This window comes from Mixophyes fleayi, chromosome 9, assembly GCF_038048845.1.
Source record: "Mixophyes fleayi isolate aMixFle1 chromosome 9, aMixFle1.hap1, whole genome shotgun sequence".
In the NCBI taxonomy this organism is placed as follows: Eukaryota; Metazoa; Chordata; class Amphibia; order Anura; family Limnodynastidae; genus Mixophyes; species Mixophyes fleayi.
This window is the reverse complement of record NC_134410.1, coordinates 26,017,464-26,041,446: the sequence shown is the minus strand read 5'-3', so window position 1 is coordinate 26,041,446 and position 23,983 is coordinate 26,017,464. Positions and strand designations below refer to the sequence as shown.

Here is a 23,983-nt window from a genome sequence, read left to right as displayed (position 1 = left end):
GTTTTTTTTTTTACTAAACATAAGGTGTGATCTACCCATACAAACTCAAATGCCGTATATAGGACTTTAAAGTCAGACCTTAAGCTTAAAGTAGTTAATTTTGATGACATTTTCACATCATCCCGTCTTTGCAGATAGCTATTGTAATGTAAATTCATTCAGTTAGTCAACTGGAAAACAAATACAAGATTGTCTTTCGTACACTGTAGGTAAACTACATGGGATATAATCTCCAACAATAATGTGGATTGCTTCTGAATACACTTTATACTTACGCGGTATGATTTAGAGCTAACGTAAACATAAACTGTGTTTTATTGCAACTGTGCTTTTGTTACGTGTATGACACATTTTCCCAATGCAGTGTTAACTCATTATGAAAAATGTATGTAATATATTAAAAATAATGCAAACAAATTTTATATAAAACTATAACATTTAATAACATTACATAACAAAAACAACAAAGAATAAAGAATTAAGAAAAAAAAATGTAAGCCACGTCATCGACACTATTTTAGGAAGAATATATCTCATGGCCGAAACCTCCCTCCGTAAGACCATGAAATAAATTATTTTCATTTATTCCTTTTTTTGGCTCCTAGTTACCTTTGACCCTCACCATTTATATTTATATATATTATATTATATTATATTATATTATATTACACAGTTATATTATTATTATTATTTTTCTAAATAATGTTTTTCTAATACCATAACACACTAACAAATCACATGTTTTCAGATAAAACTTTAATACACAACTGGGGTTCAGTAATCATCACAGTTAAAGTATGACTTGGGTACCTCTTGCAATTTGTGCCTACTCTTAGCTACCACCTCATCATATCACTCCATCTCCTGTGAAGCTGTCTTATAGAGCGGACTAAATTCAGAGTTTGTAGTATTTTCCACCTCACCACTTTGAAGACCTTTCTTATTAATCTGTTGCCTAGTTTGTCATTTCTGTACTTCACCATGAGATACAGCTCTGCCTTACTGCAGTTTATGTTGTCTAATGTTCTCCAATTATAGAAGCGTAAACAGCAATTCTTGTATGGAACAAAGATGTGTTATACACGCAACATGCTACACTTAAGCAGATGCTTGTGATGCACGACATCCAATCACTTACTTACATTATTTTAAGTAGTATAGGAACGAGAAAATATGAGGACAACAATATTCAGCTAGGTGGAGCTCCTGATCAATGTCAAATATTTTGACAAATATATACACTCTGGGGGGTAATGTAGAAGCTGGCGTACATTAACATGTAGAAAAGGAGAAAAATTTCACAGGGCAGACTTTGATACATACCGTTTATGAGCACTTCCCACTGTTATGGGGAGTGCTCAGAAAAACGATAATACATGCAAAGCAGCAGATATCTGAGATATCTGCTGCAATGCTACAATAATACATAGTAATTTAGCGGTAAATCAGTTTTCGGGGATTTAACAGGGGGGATAGCTTTGATAAATAGGCCCCCTACTGTTTACTGAACCACTACTAACAATTTGTTATTTTGCAACATACATGCATATTTCTAATAAAATTAAGAAAATAAAATAGTGATGACACATACCGAATTCCCAGAATGAGCCTCCTGAACTAGTCTACGCCTATAACAGCCCCTTTTCCCTTAGAGATAGACATGCTCACTGGTACTGAGTTGCCCCAGGTCTTATGCACCTGGCAGTAGAGGCTTATTCTGAGAAAGACACCAGCACCGAGATATTGGAGAGAATTGTACAACAGGAAAAATGTAGGTACTTACACGGGCTAGAATAGATCTGGCCAGGTTCAGTGTCTAAGCAGAGGTCAGGACAGGTGGAAATCCAATAAAGACTCAAGGTCAGGGCAGATTGCAGTTCAATGAATAGTCTATGTACAGGCAAGAGGTCAGGGCAGGCAGCAATAAAGAGAATGGTCAGTGTTCGGGAAACAGGATCAGAACAATAACCTGGCAAGAATCAGGACTGCAAACACTCAATGCACAAGATAACTGCACATATAACAGGCAGTAAAAAAATGGAGTTTCCTGCATTATAAAAGCGCAGGCAGCCAATCAAAGTGTTCCTCTGTGAGTAGCTTCCTGCAGCCAGATTCACTGCATGATTACATGATAGCATCTTCCTGCCAAGCTGCTCTGAGGTGTCCATAGCTGGCAGAAGTGCTCATGACAATATGATGTTCAAAGCATAGCAATAATTACTAAATTACTGTACATACAATATAATCTCATACACAGACACTTTTGAAAAAGTGCTTGAAGAACTGTGGTGTTACTGTATGCTATATTATACTAAGAAAAGAGCAAAAAATATTATATGACCTATATTGTTACAATTAAATTAATAGCTTGCTTTTCTCATACACATTTGGAAGTCGGCCTGCAATCTCAAAGGCAGATGGCATATTTCACAACCATCCTAAGGCAACTATGGACCAGGAGAAAGGAAGAATAACTGACCACCGCGAAGCACTGCTTGTCATTGTAATATTTTTCCATATATTACTTTTCATGATGAATTAACTCATCTATATGACCAACACATCTCTACATTCTAATTTTAGTTACCAAACGCAAAAATACACCCGAGGTATCTTTACACTGTATTTTGAGTTTGACGTATCTTACATATCTTATATTACACACGTAAGACTGCGAGTTTGCCGAATTATTTTTGTGTCTACATTTAAATTTACGGTAACTAAGTTAGACCTTGTATGCATAAAAATGTTTTCAGGGGCTATTCAAATTATTGTTGAAAACCTTTACCTATGTCATTTACCTACAGTACAAAAAAGTCACACCGTATTTGTTTTCCTGTTCACTAATTGAAGTAATTTACATTACAATAGAATAGTTGCAAAGACTGGGTTATATGATAAAATTCAACCCATTAACTAGTACAATTAACAGTAATTCTAAGCAGTGCAACATTATTTGTCATACTTTATTATTATTATTATTATTATTAATTTTTATTTATAGGGCGCCACTAGGTGTCCGTAACGCCTTACAGGGACATACAAAATTACAATACGAGGTGAGACAGAACAGAACAGTAAACAATAATCACAGTAACTCAGTGAGCTCAGGGCACAGCTAGAGAGGTGGGGGAGGGGAGAGGGGTAGGTCCGCCAACAGCGGCACCTAGGAAGGAGGGCACGGAAAAGAGGGAGACCCCCAGGGGGAAGAGGAGGGAGCGAGAGGGGACGGGGGAAGGGGGTCCTCGAGGAGGAAGGCTGGGTAGCTGGTGAGCTGAGTTAAAAGTGGTGGAGACAGGAGGAGAGAAGACCCTGCTCAAAGGAGCGTACAATCTAATCATACCTATAGTATTTGAGCTAAGTGTACATAATACTATAGCTTTAGCTCTAAAACCTTTAATACATAAACATGTGATACTACATGAACTTTTTATTTGACACATTACATAATTATATTTTTATTTATAGATAACATAACACTGTACACTGTCAGACACAGTAGGTATGGAAAATACATTATACGCATAATATAATATACTCTGGTAGATAACATACTGTCATATTGCACAACACTGAATTGTGCGTCCAGAGTAAATACGCATAACATAACACGACATTTAAGTAGATGCATAAGGATTCTCTGGGTCCATTAGTTTGAATATCGTTTAGTATCGGATACAGTAGATATGGAAAATATGTCATATGCATAACCCAACATTACACTTAGGTAGATGCACAAGGCATCTCTTGTTCTATTCAGTTCAATGTGATTTAGCTCAGATCAGATACAGTAGATATAGAAACATAAACATAAAATAACACTTCACTTAGTTAGATGACATTAAGTTTGTCCAGCTCTACTCAATGTCATTTAATGTTAGTCTCGTGTTTTTTCTTTTAATTTCATTTTTTTTTTTTTATTTCCCGAATTGTGGTTGAAAACTCCCTATGACCTACTTCAATAAGAAGATTACCTTTGGGTTTAGCAGTTACATAAAATGGTAAATGAAGGTCTGGGTCCTGGTGCCCATACGAAAGGTGTGCAGGGGTGATCCCTGGTCGTATTTAGCACAGGGCTTGTTTGCCTTAGGAGGGGGCCACGCAGTTTCTACCAGGTGCTGACCAGGCTTTTATGACACTATGTGCTGCAGGTCTCCCTGTTATAGAGTGGCCAGCCCAGCCTGCCATAACCTGGTGCTGGTTGTTGCTTTCTCTGGGTGAGAGAGGGGGGGGGGGTAGCACTACAATGCTGGTGCTGATTGTTCACTTGGGGGGGCTACACTGTCCATTTTATTTATCTTTACAGTATCAGTGGGAAATCCAGCGCTATGACATCAGGTGGTAGAAAATGGTAAAGCAGGTAAAGATGTAATTGAGACTCAGGGGCTGATTTGTCAAAGGGTGAAAAGCCATATTGCCAGTGAAAACAGGAGTTTTCTCCAGTCATAGGGCTGTTTTCATTATGTCCTATACATGAAAGGACAATTAAATGTATTGTATTACGGAGGTACTTGTGCTGACGCAAAACCTGTTCTCCTGTCGCCATCTCAGGAGCGCAATAAGAGATTAAAATAATAATTTACATTTACATGTTTTGAACTTGCTGTTCATTTGTATTTATTTATTTTGTATTTATTTTTTTCAAATAAATGGAACTGAAATCCCATATCGCTGCGATACTTGGTGAGCGGATTAGCATGTTTGCTGACAAATAAGCCCTCAGGGGCAAATGCAGGATTTGTAGAGGGGGGTTTCAACACCACACCACCAGTGGGCGTGACCAGCATGCACGGGGGCGTGATTATAATTTTAGAGAGTGCTTGGCTGCTCTCCAACTCTTCCTATCCCCATAATATACATGGGCAATACTGCATGCACTACTGTTAGGTGCATGCAGCTCTCTCTTTTCGAGCAGTGCCATGTGAAGCGGGGGCAGGGTCCAGCAACCTCAACTATACAGTGCCCCAGGCTTGGAGGGGGGTTTCCAGGTACTAGGAACCCCCCTCGGCTTGCCTATGGCCCTTATCCCTTTCAGAAACATTGGCAATGCAATGCTTTGTCTTTCCTTGAAGCGCCACAGTGTGTTACATGAATGGCAGCATGGCCTGTTGTCAATTGAACGGTTGCTTACTGTCTGTAATCTATAACTCCTTATATAATCCTATTGTCGGTGCTGGCTGGGGATTGTATTTGTATAACAAGATATGTAAGAAATCAGACATTTACTCTGCCTGTCATCTGCCAAATTTATAAAAAAAACTAAGATTTAAGGTTTTTTTTTGTCTACACAGTTTTATCTGCTGTATATGTCCATGTTCATAACAAGTTATATAATACACCACAGGTAGGTAACCTGTGTTTCTTCAACTGTTATGGAACTACAAGTCCCAGGTTGCCCTGTCAACCTGTGAAGAGGTCTAATGTATGATTATTACATAACATTAAATTAGTCAGCAATCTTAAAATGTTTAGTGTCTCATGGTAACAAAATGGGTGGGTAAATTTATTTTGTACATATTTTATGCCACACACAATTTGGAAAAATCAAGAAACTGCTTAGTTAGGGGGTAACTGCAGCCCACCCAGACAGTCATCAAAAAGATGACGGCCACACTCTGCTGTAGGCCAGTTTTCCTAATCAGCTCTGATCGCACATATTTTCCACCCACACGGATATCACAAGTGCGCAGGTCCCTGAGCCCTAAGCATTTTGTGACAGTGAGGAGAAGCAGACGGAACAAGGGTAGGTCCAGGACATTCCTGGCCCGCTAGATCTCAGTCCAAACACCCCCCCAGAGCCTTCACCGTGCAGCACATTCGATGTAAAACAGACACTCACAGAAACAGCATTGTGAAGTATAATTGAGACTGGGTGTGTGTCCAGAGATGAGGGACGCCTGATTAACTCTTATGGTTCTAAATAATACAAGATGTTTTACAAGGATCATTCAACCACAGGAACATGGGACGTAGAGGAGAACCACATCCATCAGACAAATTTTCATGTGGTTAAAGAGGAGTAAAAAATTAGTGTTAACAGATGCGCCTATGTTCCAATATGGAATATTGTTATGTTGAATTTAGGGTTTAGAAAGACCCCATTGCCATCCGATGAAGGGTTGTTGCCTAGATGTGAGGGATGCCAATTTCTCGCTGAATGAAAACAAAAGGGAGTTAAAGCCAACCAAAAGCATTTCAGGGCTGGAAAACAGATATTGCATAACAGAGACTATAGGGGGCAAATGGACATGCATGCAATGCTCAGATCTGATCTTTGGAAAGAAATTAGTAAATTTCTCTCCCATATTTTGTGACAAATGCCCCACATTCCACACTGCAGTTATCCTCCGAAACTCATGAAGTTGTTTCTCATTACTTCATACATTCCAACATTTTAAAAAGTAAATTTGGACAGTATAAGCCCTGATCTGCCCAAAACGAACCCTGCCCACATTCCAGTAATCACACCCCTACTCTCTCACAGACCATGCCCATTTTGGAGTCTGAGAATTTGGACAGAAGGATGTTCAGGTCTGCGAATGAATTACCGTGAGCTCTGCAACCTGCTCTCTGAGCCAGACTAGATGTCTGGTCCTGTTCACGTCCCTTCTACTGGACTACTGCCAGTGGAGCTAACTTTTCATTCTCGAATCCATGTACCTTGTTGTACCATTATTGAAAATGTATCAACAGAACTCATAGGGTTCTTTGAAAAAAAAGTTGTAGTATTAAATTAAATACTCCATGCGACAGGATGGACCGCCTATGCCACCCTGTCTGTTGTTGCTGAGAACCGAGTGGGCTTACCGTGCCACGATTCCCTTTCTTTATTCCAAATGCACCCTCTAACCGCAGTATGAGGGGCTTAAGCTGCTGCCACAACTGGACTCCTTCACGGCATCCAGAACTGGGTTTCTTCTGGGTAACTGTCGCTGCTAGTGTACCTCGTTGCTGGTGTACCTGGGCTGGTATCCCTGACCTCTTACTATAGATCAGGGTTGCTGTGGATGGATTCCACCTGGCCTATCACACTGGCCAGAGCTGCTGGGTAGCGGGCAGAGCGGTAATACCGGAAAGCTGGGTCCAAACCTCAGAACAGATGGGAACGGATTAGAGTTGGGCCTAATCTGTAGGTCACAGGAATTTCATAGTAACATAGTAACATAGTAACATAGTTGATGAGGTTGAAAAAAGACACCAGTCCATCAAGTTCAACCTATTTTGGATCTCCTGCGATCCTGCACTTATATTTGAAATTAATCCAGAGTAGGCAACCGCCCATCTGTTTCAATTTTGAAAATCCCCCCAGACTCAATATTGCAATCCAATTTTTACCCTATATCCACTACTATCCTTTATTTTAAATTAACGGTCGTATCCCTGGATACACCTTTTCCTCTTGGAAAAGTTGTCAAGCAGGTCTTTGAAGCAAGTGATGTTTATTTGCTCAAGTAGTCCTAAGAAGGACAGTTCACACGTCAGTCTGTGGTACTAGCGATCTTTCCAGAAGTACAGATGATACAAGAATGATACATTACATGCTCAAACAGCTCACTTTTTATACAGTTCTGACATAACTCCTGGCAGGGGGTAAGCCAACCCCCTGATCTGAGATGGTTCTGCAACGTCTGAGCTATTTTTAGTATCAGGATACAATATATGTTTTCCAAACATGGATTTACATGCAATGCAAAGCTAACAATATTTACACTTATCTGTGACATCCTAAAACTTGCCGTGATTTCCTGCATCCTGTTTTAGACACAGAGGAAATCTAACAGCAAGTCTAATTAAGCCTTCCTGTGCCTCCAGGGTTGTTGGGCACTCACACATCAAAAGGTCTAATTAAAATGAGATTAACATGGGTCCTTTCTTCAGACAATTGCAGAATACACATTTCCTCCACTCTATTGCTAACTTGAGAATTCCCAAAGAAAAGTTACAAACCCCAAACAAGTCATTTCCCTACATAATGCATTCCAATGTAACACGATAAGTGCTTTTGCAATTATACATTGGTGCCTGCACCTCTATTTGAAATACATTTCTAGAATTAATTATTTTTACATGATTCAGCCACAAATAAGTTGTTTATAAGTGATCCAATCACACTCCACAATTTGCAAATGTAAATCACTTTGGTTTAGAAGCAATCTCTCATACAACAGCAATTATTCAGTAAATGTATATATTAATATGGCTGAGAGATCACAGTAGTTATAGTCAGTGTACATGGATATACCATCCATAGATAGAAAATAAGGTTGATAATTGGCTTGTGTAGAGTTAAATAATCAAGACTCACAGCGCTGATTGACTATATCCTTATATTGTGGTATCTGAGGATAAGTTGAAATAGTATCATATCACCGGAATAACTTCAATGACAGGAAACCACACAGATAATAATTCACTTGTATTATGTCAAATAAGGAAGACTGACAGCGCTGATTAGCAGATTTAACTGTATCCTTATAGTGTAATATCACAGAATAAATTGTAACAGTGTATTTCACAGGACTAACTTCAGTGTAGCGAACCTGCAGTGAGATGTAGGAACGTCTGACCCACAGTGAAGGGGAGTCACGGGAATTGTGTCTTTTACTGAAATACAACTGTTAATGAGCTGTGGAACAGTGCTGCTATTAGGATAAATAGGAGTAGCAATGATTTATATTGATTTAATGCAAATATGCCAAACACTTTGCATTCAAACAATACAATCGGGAAATTAAGATCAGAAAATCAATGATCAAACAGAACAGCTTTGGTTTCAAGGAAGCATTTCTGGCATAACCAGTGGTGAAAACTGTTCCAATATCCGCACTATATTAATTATATATCTTTCCTATGGCAGCGAAGGCTTGTCTGGACTTGTGGAAACCCCTGATGATGTTACCTTTCAGTTGGGTACTCTAGAATTTCCCATTGAGTGATACCTAGCATTGACTAATCACGTTGAACGGTATGTAAAGTGATTTGAAGGGGCAAAGTCAATCCGGCGTGATAAGGGAATTTTTTTGCTCACACAAAAGTAACGCACCTAATCGCGCCAGAAGTTTTGGAATTGCCTGCTTGTCCGAACCCGTTCTTCGCTGCTGGCAAATTCTTTGTATCCTAATGGGAAATGCTGGTGTTTTTGCAGTCCAATGTGAGGAAAGAAAAACCTCATGAAACCTGATGCAATTACTCATTACGAGTACCCATCACTGAATGACTGTGTCCTGAATTTCCTTTAGCCAATCACTCCAGGTCACAGTCATACAGAGGCGGGTGTTCATTGAGAGAAATTACTTTGGCTTATACGATTTGGGTTTTTGTCCTATACATGTTACAAAAATAGGAGAATCACCCAATTGGATTACATAAACAATAACATTTCTCAGTGGGTCACAAAGAAAGAAGAACAAAGAAAGAAGATTGTATTTTATAATAGAGTTTTATGCAAATAAACTTTTTTTTTTAAATTGTGTCCTTTTTTTGTTTTGTTTTGTCTTTGGTATAGACAGGGGTCTCATTGGGGTCTCATTGACCTTAGTCCATTACAACGGGATCACAGGAGTCGTTTTCATTTCCCTGGTTCCCACAATACAAAGGGGCCAGGAAGTGCCCAGACCATTAAACGCAGGGCTGTTAGTCTCTAGAACAAGGGGCACATTTTTTGTGTTCTTCCCCTTCCTTCACTCCCTCTTCCTTTCATCCCTCCCTCCTTCCAATTGAGCTCACACCATTAACGTCAGGGAGTTCTCCACTGTCCACTAGGCCCCCCTCCATCACTCATGGGGGGTATGCGGTATTAATATTACACTTGTCTGTGGTATTACGTGACTTTTCTGGACGTGTGAAGTGACTATCCCTTACCCAAGTAGGGCACCAATATTTCATACAGCAACAGAGATTAAGATAACCGCAGGAGCAGGTAGTCTAAGCTGCAAGGGCAGGTAGGAGAGACCAGCACAGTCTGCCAATTGTTCTGATTTTGGTGGGACAGTTACAATTTTGGGCTATTGTTCCCACTGCAGGGACAGTCAGAAGGTATTTTCAGCATCATGCTGCTCTGCTCATGATTCGAGAGCCATGTGTATCTAACAGTGTTGTGAACAACATTGCCGGTGTGTTTGAAGGGGAACGGAAGGGCTTGGACCACGGCCTAGCGCTGTCTAAAGAGATTACCTCTTGCATAATTCTGGCTATGCAGCAGTGTACAGGCCATGTCTCATAATGGTTTGACCCCACCTATAACAAGGCTACTTTCATTACATTTTTCCAGGGACTTTTTAACTTCCCTATGTCCCTGCGAGGGGAGGGGTTGGCACATTAACATTTCCCTCATGGTGCCCAGAAATGTGGGTACAGCACTGTTAAAGGGGTATCCTTCCTTGGATGGCAGGAGAGCTCGTTCGGAATGCCGTCATTACAATTAAAGCTGTTGCAGCTTTAAAGCTGTGTTTCCAGCTGTTCAGAGAGATGTTGGAATTGTGCCTGGCACTTAGAGAAGAACATAGGCTGACAAGATCAGTAATGAACATGTACAGCAATGCGCCAAAGAGCATCTGACAGTCAGAGAGACAGGAGGTGCACACGGAGTACAGCAGTCATACCATCTATTGTTAAATGATATCTGTATGTACCAGCGTTCATTCTTGGAGTCTTGTGGATCTTAGGAAATCATTATTTACTAATCACGTATATGTAGGGAAGGTTAAACCCCACCAGACCACAAACTACTTAATTGGTACCAAGCACAGCTAACTATGTGAATACACTGGTGGTTTGTTGAGTTACCAGGAGAAAAAAGTGTACCATAGGGTCCACCTACAATATAATGATTACTCCACTAATAATTATATACCACACTCTGCACTCGGTATAATACAAATACCCTCCACCTATGTGTATCACATATGAATACAAATTGATAAATTGATTGAATTTTTGTGAGTATAATCCAGATACACTGCACTATTATTTACACCATTTATACACCCAGCTGCTCTACTCTGTGTATAATTCACATATACTGCACTCTCTGTATATTATTCTCTCCCTGTCCTGAGTATAATACAGATATGTCTCTGTAAGGGGTATAGACTGACCAATCAGCGTCCCACACTGTGCCCTAATCAGGAACCACTCCGATGGGCCTGTGTATTAAGCCATAAACCATGCAGTAATGGCTTTTTCCGCATGGTTTGGGCATTTGTTAGTTGCTGTCCCAGGATGATTTTTTAATGAATGCATTAGAAAAGTCACCTGTCATTGATGCAGTGACAGATGATAATTAACGGGGCAAAACCCAGTTAGTTAATAAATAAGCCCCTGAGACAAGTATTTGGCAAAATTATGGTCACAGCTTTATTAAATGCTTTTAAAACTTGCAACTTGCAACTCGTGTCGATTTGAAATTTACCCCATTGTTTCCAACTCTATTTAAAAAAACTAGAGAGTGGTCTGCCTACCATATGGGCACCACAACAATGTCCTCCCGGAGGCTAGCCCCTTGGCGTAAATCACAATGCAAATGCTATACCTGGCACGCCGCCCGTATTGGCCCAAGCGTTGAAGCTGGAGCCTGGCTTGCTGCTTTCCCCGCACTTTTAACTGAGATAAAGCAACTTGAACAATACACATACTTGCCAACTTTTACTCAGGGATATCCTGGGGGAGGTGGGCGTGCGGGAGCGGGGCTTGTCGAATCGCATCATTTCCCCCCCCACCTAAACGATTGTCTCAATTTTGGGCAATTACAGCAGGGGGCGGAGCTAAGATGGTGTGATATTTGCATCTTTAAGCCCCGGGAGAACCGGGAGGTGTCCCAGAAATGCGGGAGTCTCCCGGATAATAGGTAACTATGCTTTAAAGGAAGCAGCTAATGAATCTCTAGAGACTGAAGTGTCTTTTACATTTCTGTCTCCATTACTGTAGTCATGATGTCTTACCTGTCAGTCTTTGATTAAATCTTGGTCTCCATGAAAATGGCCACCTCCATAGGCATCAATACATGGACATAGGACACAATTTCTGAACTGTGTCATCATGCCACAGATGGCGAAGCCAAACACATCTTTTACTGGCTCCGCATTAGGTAGAATGCCAGACTCTTCAGGGGAGTAAGGGAGATCACCCCTATTTCAGGGAGTCTCCCTGGCATTCAGGGAGAGTTGGCAAGTATGACAATCACAATACATGATATTTCACACAGCATACAATAACATTACATGTTAACAATTTACAGATTACATTTCCTCTTGCCCTGCCCCCTCCGCCTTCACCTGAGTGGCTATCTGTACTGTGCTTATGTAAAAAAGGTAGGATGGTCTTTGTACTGCTGGCCTGCGACTCCTTTTCTCTGTATAATACATAAACACTCCCTATTCTGTGTATAATATATACACTCCCTAGTCTGTGTGTATACACAAAACCCTCTCTCTCTGTATAGTACATGTAGGGGTATATTTATCAAGGTGCGGGTTGGAGAAAGTGGAGTTGTTGCCTATAGCAAACAATCAGATTCTAGTTACCATTTATTTAGTACATTCTACAAAATGACAGCTAGAATCTAAGTGGTTGCTATAGGCAACATCTCCACTTTTTTTTTAAACCCGTAGCTTGATAAATATACCCCGTAATCCCTCTGCTCTGAGTGTGGGTGTATGTATGTATGTATATATATATATATATATATATATATACATACACACACACACACACATATTATATATATATATATGTAATACGCACATGCCCTCTGCTCTCTATAATATACACATACACCACATGTTCTGTCAAACTACCACAAAACCTCAGGCGCTGAGAATTTTAAACAATGGCCAAACCAAATAGAGAAAATATTGTCTAAAGGGACACCACTGGCTCTTCAGTGTTTCCTGCAGCTGGCTCCTTGAAACCTATTAATAGTGCAAATAAAATGATGTTCACAGCGCTGGAAGCAAATGGGATGCCAGACAAATTTGTAATCAAACGCTAGAGCCCATTAAAGAAAACTGAGCTTGTGGGTCAATTAATAGTAAATGTAACAAACGCTTTAATAAAAGAAAGTCGCATTAAAACATTTATACTCTAAAAGAAAAAGGACTATGTTTCCATATGACTAAACGGTTGACGGAACCCAGCTGATGCATGACATTATCTCATATCATAACTGCTTTGTTTATACTAATAATGTTTTGAAGCAACTCCCATAAAGGGAAATATTGTATCACTTCTGCAGTTATATTTATTCCAAAATATAGAGCTGATACACTGTCTAGAAGAACCAAGGGAAGATATTCTGGTCCCTTGTTAATTAATTTCTTTGATCCAACCACTCCTCAACCGCAATCAAGCAGATGGTTATGTCTGGCATACCACATGTTCTCTGTATAATTCACATACTTCCAGGACTCTCTATAATACACATTATTTCCCTGTTCTGAGTACACAAGCACCTCCCTGCTTTGTGCAAAATGTGTTCTGAACCTCAAAGCACACTGGATGCGCATTACAAGACACCCTTATTTTGCACTGATGCACTGAGATGGTATTTCCAATGTTCTCCAAGATGCATGTCTTCTTCTCAACTCTTGGCATGTGTCACCATAAACTAGAATTGTACCAAGGCTTAAAGAGTCAGATAACATCTGAAGAGCTGCACTGTGTTCTTCCTCTTAACTGTTCTGATGTAGACAGGACAGTCCCGATTTGAGGAGCCTGTCCCACCATCCGTTAGCACTATTGTCCTGTCAGTCGGAATGTTGGGTGATATGTCCTGTTCACCAAAGTTCTACGCTGTAAGTTATGTTCCTATCACCGCTGCTCTCCACTGCAAGTTCTGCATGGGAGTATTTAGCGGAGGTAGGTAAGGAGCAGTCTAGAGTTGGAGAAGCACTAAGCCTCCCCCCAGTGTGTTAAAACACCACCATTGTCCTGAATCTATGGATACAAAAATTCTGAGGTATGCTGTGTAAAGGTGGAAGCATCAAAGGCCAAGCTACTGCCACTTTATTTGTACATAGTAAGAAACTCCTCCACACCACCAACACCTAAATCAGCTTGTGCAAGTTTTTGCTCCTCCATAAACGCCACTCTTCACACCTATCTCTTTAGGAAATCTAGACATTTACGCAAATTGCAACATTACCAAAGCGGTTCCTGCTCAGTAACTGACCTCCTCTGTGTATAATACACAGGGCCGCTGGGAGTAATATCTGGCCCTGGTGTGGCCGCTTCTTGGTGCTTCCCCTCGGTTGTGCATGTCAATCTATGGATCCCCATCTGCCAGTTCCACGATCACCACCACCGGGCACCAAAGGATACCCAGGTACTTTGTACCTGCCCCAACCCCCAATCTGTGCCCCTGATAATAAACATACTTTTCTGGCTTGTTTATAATACACAAACAAACCTTGCTCTGTATATAATGCACCATTCTGATATATGTATAATGAATTATAAGTCATGCTCTGTGCATAATGCACGTATAAACCCTGCTATATGCTCTGAGTATAATATACATGCTTCTTCTTCTCTGTATAAAACGCACATACAGTTCCTGCACTGCTATAAGTATAATACAAGCCCCTGCTCTGTATGTAATATACATTCCTATGATGTGTATAATATACACCCCTGCACTCTGTATAATACAACGCACCCCATTCTGTACATAATAATAACAGTCTCTGTAACAGATTTAGACCTCCCCACCTCCCTGCATTGCCAGAACAAGCACTCTCCCAGCGACGCTGGTTTCCGGTGTAAGGCACTTGGATTAGTCAGTCTTGGATTACTTGTAGAAGTCATTACTTATAATAATAAACCCTCTGAGTGTAATATCCCTAGGGGTTATTCCAGACATGTAGTGTAATGTTATGCATGTTAATCATTGGTGTATGTCATGATTACATGTCTGTGTACAACACAAGACAAGTAAATAAATATATATACACAACACTCCCTTTACACTAAACATACGATATGAGTGTCAGACAGGAATAGACTGTTCACAAATAATAAATGGTCAGAACGCACAAGATTTGATGAAAGACCTATGCAATTTATAAGCTTTTGGTTACACTTAAATCTTTACAAAGACAAAAGTTTGCACATTACTTTCATCAGATCCTCTAAGTGCCAACCAGACATCTGTGAATAGTGCCAGCAACAGGATAATGTAACAACAAAAAGTGAAAACGCTTAATAATGGCCAATGTTGTAGTAAGGAGCAGTACAAGGTACTAGACAACAAACACATTATAAGAACTGGTCCCTGTAATTTTTGAGGCCATTCTGTGCCGCACCCTAATTTACAATGTAGGCAATGCCAGCCTTTGCCCATCTCCTGTTACATGTCTGTCAGTGGCCATGTTTATAGTATACCTTCCACTACACACCATTCAGAGACGATTGTGATTGTCTCTGTGCAAGCTACAACTCTGCTCCTTCACCACTGCACTACGGGCCACCACATGTCTGGCACCATGCCATTTCACACTATACGCCATTATATTGCTTCCTCTTGCCTGACATTCTAGAACTACCTGTGGCCTTTTCACACTACAGACCAGTTGGTGACCCGTCTGCTGTGCACTGTAGTCCAGGTTCTGAACACTTCTGCTTGATACTGTGGACCAGCTTGTCACGCTCTCTGCTTCTCACTATAGACCAGACTCTGGCCTCCTTGGTGTCACACTACAGACCAGTTGGTGACCCCTCTGCTGTGCACACTGGACCAGTTTCTGACCACTTCTGCTTGATACTGTGGACCAGCTTGTCACGCTCTCTGCTTCTCACTATAGACCAGTCTCTGGCCTCCTTGGTGTCACACTACAGACCAGTTGGTGACCCCTCTGCTGTGCACTGTAGTTCAGGTTCTGACCACTTCTCTTGATATTGTGAACAAGCTCATCACACTCTCTGCTTCTCACTATAGACCTGTCTCTTGCCTCCTTGGTGTCATACTACAGACCGGTTGGTGACCCCTCTGCTGTGCACTGTAGTCCAGGTTCTGATCACTTCTGCTTGATACTGTGGACCAACCCCTCACACTGTCTGCTTCTCATTATAGACCAGTTTCTGGCCTCCTTGGTGTCACACTAGAGACCAGTTAGTGACCCCTCTCCTGTGCACACTGGACCAGGTTCTGACCACTTCTGCTTGACACTGTGGACAAGCTCATCACGCTCTCTGCTTCTCATTATAAACCAGTCTCTGGCCTTCTTGGTGTCATACTACAGACCAGTTGGTGTCCCCTCTGATGTGCACTGTAGTTCAGGTTCTGACCACTTCTCTTGATATTGTGAACAAGCTCATCACACTCTCTGCTTCTCACTATAGACCAGTCTCTGGCCTCCTTGGTGTCATACTACAGACCGGTTGGTGACCCCTCTGCTGTGCACTGTAGTTCAGGTTCTGACCACTTCTCTTGATATTGTGAACAAGCTCATCACACTCTCTGCTTCTCACTATAGACCAGTCTCTGGCCTCCTTGGTGTCATACTACAGACCGGTTGGTGACCCCTCTGCTGTGCTCTGTAGTCCAGGTTCTGAACACTTCTGCTTGATACTGTGGACCAACCCCTCACACTGTCTGCTTCTCATTATAGACCAGTCTCTGGCCTCCTTGGTGTCACACTAGAGACCAGTTAGTGACCCCTCTCCTGTGCACACTGGACCAGGTTCTGACCACTTCTGCTTGACACTGTGGACCAGCTCGTCACGCTCTCTGCTTCTCATTATAAACCAGTCTCTGGCCTTCTTGGTGTCATACTACAGACCAGTTGGTGTCCCCTCTGATGTGCACACTGGACCAGGTTCTGACCACTTCTGCTTGACACTGTGGACCAGCTCGTCACGCTCTCTGCTTCTCACTATAGACTAGTCTATGGCCTTCTTGGTGTCTACTACAGACCAGGTAGTCAGTGCACTGTCTTGCATCCTAGACCAGCTTCTGACCACCCTGGCCCATGCTATAGCTTGTGATTTTTTTTCTGCTTCTGACTAAAAACAGCTATTGGCCTCAGGTTCACCCTAGAGAGTCGTCTTTGCCCATATCATGCAGCAACCTCGGGAATCCTTGGGTTGATATTACAGACCAGTTTGTCTCCTCTGCCTTGTACTTCAGACCAACCTGTGACGCCTCTTTTCTTACTAATGAACAGTATGTGACCTCCACATATTCGCACTATAAATGTGCTTGTTTGCTCCAGTATTTACCTACTCCCATAAAATATAAATCTCCCTGCGCCCACCCTGCTTAATATACTATAGATCGGCATGTGGCTCATACTCATTCACAGAGTTATTGGTCTTGCTGCTTACACGCCTTTCAGCCTCAGCGAGTTTCTTGGCTTCACAGACGCACTTCAGCCGGCAGTGGCCCAGCGGGAATTGTTGCCAGGACGCTTCCTGCTAAATGTTTATACTACAAATGGACATTATTATGGGGCCGCCCTCAAAATCCCCCCAATCTACTTGTATCGTTTCCAAGCTTTTCTATTGTATACACGTCAACAAGGGAACACATAACCGTGAACATTTTATTTTCCGAGGCTCGGATCCAGATGGAGACTGGAACTGTTTACATGAATAATCAAGGCCCCTTCCTCCTGGTCTGTTCAACCCTTCAGCTGCTGGTCCCACTCTGATAGTTCAATGGTTGGTAACAAGTAGATCCTAGCAGAGAAAAGTTCTCATCTATCGGGCAGTGCTGTCAGTTATATCGACTACACCTTAACATGATGATAGCAAGCTTAGTCTAACATGAAACTCCCATAGAGATACAGTGTCGGACAATATATATGTGTATATGATTATAATGTATTTAAGAGGAACTGTGGTAATCTGTATATGCAGGTAGATAAAGTAAAAGGAATCTAAAGTAGTGATTGCACTAGCGTTTATACACCCTTTAGACCAGCAGAGGGTAACAGGTGGCCAGCGGGACACCAGCGACTCGCAGAGCCTTCACCTGCGCCACCCTCCCGATCTTATCAGACAGCTGACTTCAGCATCACATGACCTCCTCTGCATAGTGCAGTGAGGTCACATGGTATACTTGGAGGAGGGAGTGCCCTGTGCTCACCCTCCTTCCTCTGTGCGGCCCCTTTGAAGTCTAGAGGGCCACACATACTGCCACCTTCCACTTCTTTCTCATTGCCTCTCACTGCTTTATACTGCAAGTTCTCACGAGCAGGGCACTCCCTACCCTTTGTCTCTTGTCTGCATCTTCCTTATCTACCTCGAATGCACCCATTATGTTTTAGGTTTAACTTTTATTTGTGCGAGTGTAAAGCATACTTGCCAACTCTCCCGGGATGTCCGGGAGACTCCCGCATATTGCGAGAGTCTAACAGACTCCTGGGAGAGTGTGACAATCTCCCAGATCTGCCCACTTCACTAGAAAGTGCCCTCTTCCTAGTGAAGTGGCCAGAATTAGGTCCCAAACACCGCGATTCCCGGTGAATCGCGGCTTTTGGCCCCGCCCCCCGCTGTCAAATGACGCATTTGAGTCGTTATGTCACGGGGGCGGGTCTTAAATGAGGCACATTTTGGAGTCCCGCCCCCCATACGCCCACCTCCCCCGGCAGGCTCCCGGAAATCAACTTTCTAAAGTTAGTAAGTATGGTGTAAGGTTTTATGTTTTGTACTTGATGATAGGCTACTTGTAATTGTACTTGTATATCTTGCACTTAAATGCTTTATTATGTTTTAATTAGTATTCATGTGGCCAGTATGCTGACAGTCCGGCGCTGCGGAATTTGTGGCGCCTTCCAAATAAATGATGATGTTCTTGGAAGTACTCTGTACATCACTGCAGGATGTGTTAACGTACTATTAATCAATAATAATAGTAGTGCTGTAGTATGTGTGTAGTGTGTTGCACAGTTCACCGATGCAAATGTACACTGTTGTCTGATGTTGCAAATGTACAATGATTCCAACACTCAAATGTAAAAGGAACTATTAATAAAAGTCCATATTAATAATCTCGGACAGTAGAAGCATTGCCAGCTTTTCACTTCGCTTCAAGGAAATACACATTATTTTCATTCCTCTGCAAGAAAACATGCGTGAGAGAGCTGGGTGGGGGTCTGCCTCTCACGAAATCAGTGTAATGATGTATGAGTGGTTTGACAGCTATAATCTGCAAGACTAATGGCAGCCTGTATGTACTCTGATAAGGTTGTAGCAATGAAAATGTTTTCTCCAGAAGTCAGACACCTGCTTTCTGTAACCCCATCTGCAGGTTTCACCAATTATGGTTGGTTTCTGGTCTGTTGATTGTGAGAACCGCGAGATGGACTGTGATGAACTGTGGCGAGTGTGGTCCGTGGCAACATTATAAAATAATTACCAGAGACAAGTTGCTGCTGAGCAGGTGAAATTAAGTGTGTTACGTGCGGTGCTGTCTAGGTAGACTCTCATGTACTACAATTTGCATCCCGACATGTTTACTAATCTTGGTTATAAGGTCATTTGCTTGCATTTTGCATAGGCTTCTTTAATAAGTAGTATGACGCAGATAACTGAGAATTGCATGAAATATACAGAAAAAAAGAAATTGTAATGTGTAGTTATCCAGTATTGAAAAATCAGGACATTTTCAGAGGCATTAATGTCCAGTTTGTTCACAGATGTAAGTGCCCAAATTGAATGAGATCTGGCTGTTTGGCACACGGACTTCAGAAGGTTCTGATGGTAAGGTCAGAAGATGACCACACGAACAGGCTTGTAGAGGTCACCCTCCACCGGCATTTAACAACATGTCTGATAATGATCGTGTCCAGCACAGACCAAATGCTGGACATATACTGTGATATCGCAGCGGATGTGGCCTGCTTGAAACTTTGGACTGTCCCCACCGATCGAAGTGAGGGTGTATACGGTGGTATACCATACCTCCACTTCTCCTACTGCCTTCATTGTAACACTATCAAATTCCATCAGATTCCATTCACTTACATTTTTCATACCGTCACTTCTAAGTTTCCACTTCGACCACTGACTGTCCCTGAAAATTAGTGACCGCTAGCAATTGTAGTGTGCTACGGAATGGTCACTACGGGACAGGCAGTGCTGATAGTACCAGTGTTTATGCTGTGTTTATTGGGCTTACAGGATAATCTACAGGGTAAATTGCCATGGTGTATTGAAGTTGATGTATTTGCTAAATGTACCATATTACACAATGCCATGGGCCAAACATTATACATATATTATTATTACTATTATTATTAACCTTTATTTATAGGTCGCCACAAGAGGTCCGCAGCGCAGTACAGAGGGAAAATAAGACAGTACATGGTATAACAGTACAATACAGTAAAAAAATAACACAACTCTCAACACAGCTACTATGGTGCAGGGGGTATATTCAGCGCAGGTTGAATCTGTGCCCATTAGCGTGGGTAAAACTAACAGGTTTAGAGCTACTGAAACAGGCAGTGGTGGATCCCCCTAGCAGGGGCTTGCTGCCAGCGGCTGCACACTATGTGCAGGTCCGTTCGGCAGTGACAGGGACAGGCAGGGACAGTGTGCTGCCCGGCTGCTCTGATTGTGTTTTAAACACAATCAGAGCATCCGGGCAGCACACTGTCCCTACCTGTCACTGCTGAACGGACCTGCACATAGTATGCAGCCGCCGGCAACCTCAGATGTAAAAAAGGGGGCGGGGCCTAAATCGCCCCCCTAAATCGCCCCTGGTAGAAGAATTCTCTAGATCCGCCCCTGGAAACAAGTGTAGATACAATGGAGGAGTGGAGTCAATGGGCAGAGAGCCCAGTTAGGAGGTGCGCAGTGTAGCTGGTGAGAAGGGGTTATAGGTAATTAGCACAGGAGGGAAGAGGGTCTTGCTCAATAGAGCTTACAATCTAAAGGGAAGGGGGTAGACAAATGGTTGGCATATGGAGTGAGCCAATGTAACGGCATCTGAGGGCAAGAAGCAGAGTGGGAGAGATGGAGGATGAAGGAGGGTGAGGTGTACTACATGGTGAGATGGTTAAGTGGAGGACTGGGAGGCTTTTCTATACTGGTGGGTTTTCAATGACCGTCTGAAGCTGTACAGACTAGGGGATAGTATGACAGAACGTTGGAGATTGATCCAGTGGAGGGGGCAGCACAGAGGAAATATATATATACATTTATAAATGTAATGGATAATTAATGTGCATTGGCATGGATTAGGAATTTATATTTAATGAGAATGGGCTTTTAATGAATAATTTAATGAATATTGATATTTATGGGTTATATAATAGATAGGGGCATTTATCATATAGGTATTTTTTTTCTCGGCCCATGTATTGTGTATTCAATACCAACTTAATGCCCATATTCATTAAGGGCCTGAGTTATTAAGGTGAGCAAAGCAAAAAAAAAAGGATCCTGGGCAAACCATGTTACAATGCAAGGGGTGCAACTTAGTTTATAATTTATTTTGCACATAAGATAAATACTGACTGTTTTTTCATGTAGCACACAAATACTTGATAGTTTTATTTTTACACTGAAATCTACAGTTGATCTAGGCCATGCCCTACCCCAACTATAAATCTGTCTCCACATTTTAAATGTACCCCCCCTCCAATGCAACATGGTTTGCCAAGGTGCAAAGTTACTTTTTTTTTTTTGCTTTGCTCTCCTTAATGACTCAGGCCTTAATGGTGTGTGCCCAATAAATGCTAATGCCAATGAAATGAGAACACCAATTAAAAGTCAATGCCATTAAATTCCCATACACGTTACACATCAGAATTCACTAAGTGATCATACATCTTAAATGTCCATACCCACAGCTGTTTATGCTTACTATAAATGATGATGCTGATACATATTAAATACCTATACCAACTAAAAGGAAGAATGGTTATGGATGCAGTTTGGTATGTATGTTTAATCTGTATGGTTATTTAATTGGTATTGGAATTTTATGGATATGGAAATGCAAAGGAAATTGTTATTTAATGTATACCGCCATATAATAGATATGTGTATATATGATAGAAGTATTGACAGTGTTGTAGGAGAATGTGCTGATACAATTGTCCAGTATTACATGCACAAGGCATAACTAATGTTAGTAAAAAGTTCTGTGTTACCTAGTATACTGGCTGTAAGACTAGTGAATATATACTATACAACTATACAGCATATAAGCAAAGTGCGTACTCTAGAAAGCTGATATCTAATAACAAAGCAATGTAATAATATAAGATATGGGGAACTCAGGAGAGAAGACGTGTGCAAGGCCATTTCCGCAAGATAAACGCAGTTTAATAATATTGTTTCTAGTGCTGAGACCACTGCTGTGGTTATCTATTGGTGTTTACCTGGTAAGCTTATTCTACAATTTATATTTCTCTTTCCTGCCATTGGGGGACACTGCGAGACATTGGGGTATAGTAGTGGGTGTGGAGTTCAGGCACTTATCAAAATCTTTGATCTCTACTCCCCTCCTATACTATGCCCCTCCTCTCCTGTGTGGAACTCAGTTTTTTTTAAGTGCCTTAGGAGTTAGGTCACTTTTGGTATAGGCTCCTGCCTATACCTAGTTTAGTATAGATTTAACACGTTCTTATTTTGTTGTTATTGCTTTACAGTGTCTCGCGGGGATTGATCCTAGGACCCAGAGGGGTGAATAGCCTGGTGGCTTCCTTCACTCTGGGTCCCTGTGAAAGGTAAAAAACGGCTGCTGCCCTATTACCTTGACACCATCATGCCGGCAATCCATCCCCTAGAGATGAGCTATTAGCCATACATCCTCTGGTGCGAATCTCGGAAGGACCATACTTCCAGATCTAGTCTGCCTAGACTGTTAGCCTTCCTACAAGAGGGTCTTGATAAGGGACTCCGGCTGGGATCCCTTAAGGTCCAGGTGTCGGCGCTTTCTATTTATTTTCAGCGAAAACTTGTGGTTCTCTGCGAAGTTCAGACATTTTTGCAGGGGGTGCTTCATGTTCAGCCCCCATTCACTCACCTTGTAGAGCCCTGGGACCTCAATCTGGTGCTCAGGGCACTCTGCCATCCACCATTTGAACAACTTCAAATGGCGGAGTTACACCACCTCACTTGGAAGACGATTTTTCTCTTAGCTATCTCTTCGGCTAGGAGAGTGTCGGAGTTAGCAGCGCTCTGTTGCACCTCTCCCTTTCTGGTGTTCCATGAGGATAGGGCAGTGCTTCGCACAAAACCTTCCTTTGTCCCAAAGGTAGTATCCAAGTTCCACCTTAACCAAGAGATAGTGGTTCCGGCGTTCCGTCCTCCCTCTTCTTCCTCGTCTATGTCGTCTACATCCTCTGATGAGGATTTGCGATTGCTGGATGTGGTTCGAGCCCTCCGGTGCTATGTAGACCGCACAGCCTCAGTTCGCAAGACTAAGGATCTCTTTATCCTGTACAGTGCACAAAAGAGTGGTTGGCCGGCGTCCGAAAAAGCGATTGCTCAGTGGATCACCTCCACCATCAACCTGGCATATGTTCCAGCATCTCTCCCTGTCCCTCATTTGCTTAGGGCTCACTCTACCAGGGCAGTTGGTGTGTCATGGGCGGCGTGCCATGGTGCTTCGGCAGAACAGCTATGTAAGGCGGCCACTTGGTTATCTGTTCATACATTAGCAAAGTTTTACAGGTTGCAGGCCTTTCCATCATCAGATGCGAGTTTTGGCCGAAAAGTATTGCGTGCAGCCGTTCCAGAGCATTCCCTCCCTTAGGGGCAGCTTTGGTATGTCCCCAATGTCTCGCATTGTCCCCCAATGGCAGGAAAGAGAAAAGAGCATTTTTACTCACCGTAAAATCAATTTCTCTTACTCCATTGGGGGACACTGCACACCCTCCCTTGCTCTGTAACTAGTCTGTTAAGTGAATAGGTATGTTTCTATTCTCTGCCCTTTAGGGCTCCTCCTTTCTCAGACTCTTAGTTAGTCAAAACTGAGTTCCACACAGGAGAGGAGGGGCATAGTAGAGGAGGGGAGTAGAGATCAAAGATG

The 23,983-nt window shown here is 42.0% G+C and overlaps 1 protein-coding gene across 2 annotated transcripts in view; it reads right to left on the bottom strand.

Annotated features, from left to right (window-relative positions):
* Nucleotides 1–23,983, bottom strand: part of LTBP4 (latent transforming growth factor beta binding protein 4) — a 67,221-nt gene that overhangs the window by 32,909 nt on the left and 10,329 nt on the right. The gene's annotated exons all lie outside the window — the stretch shown is intronic.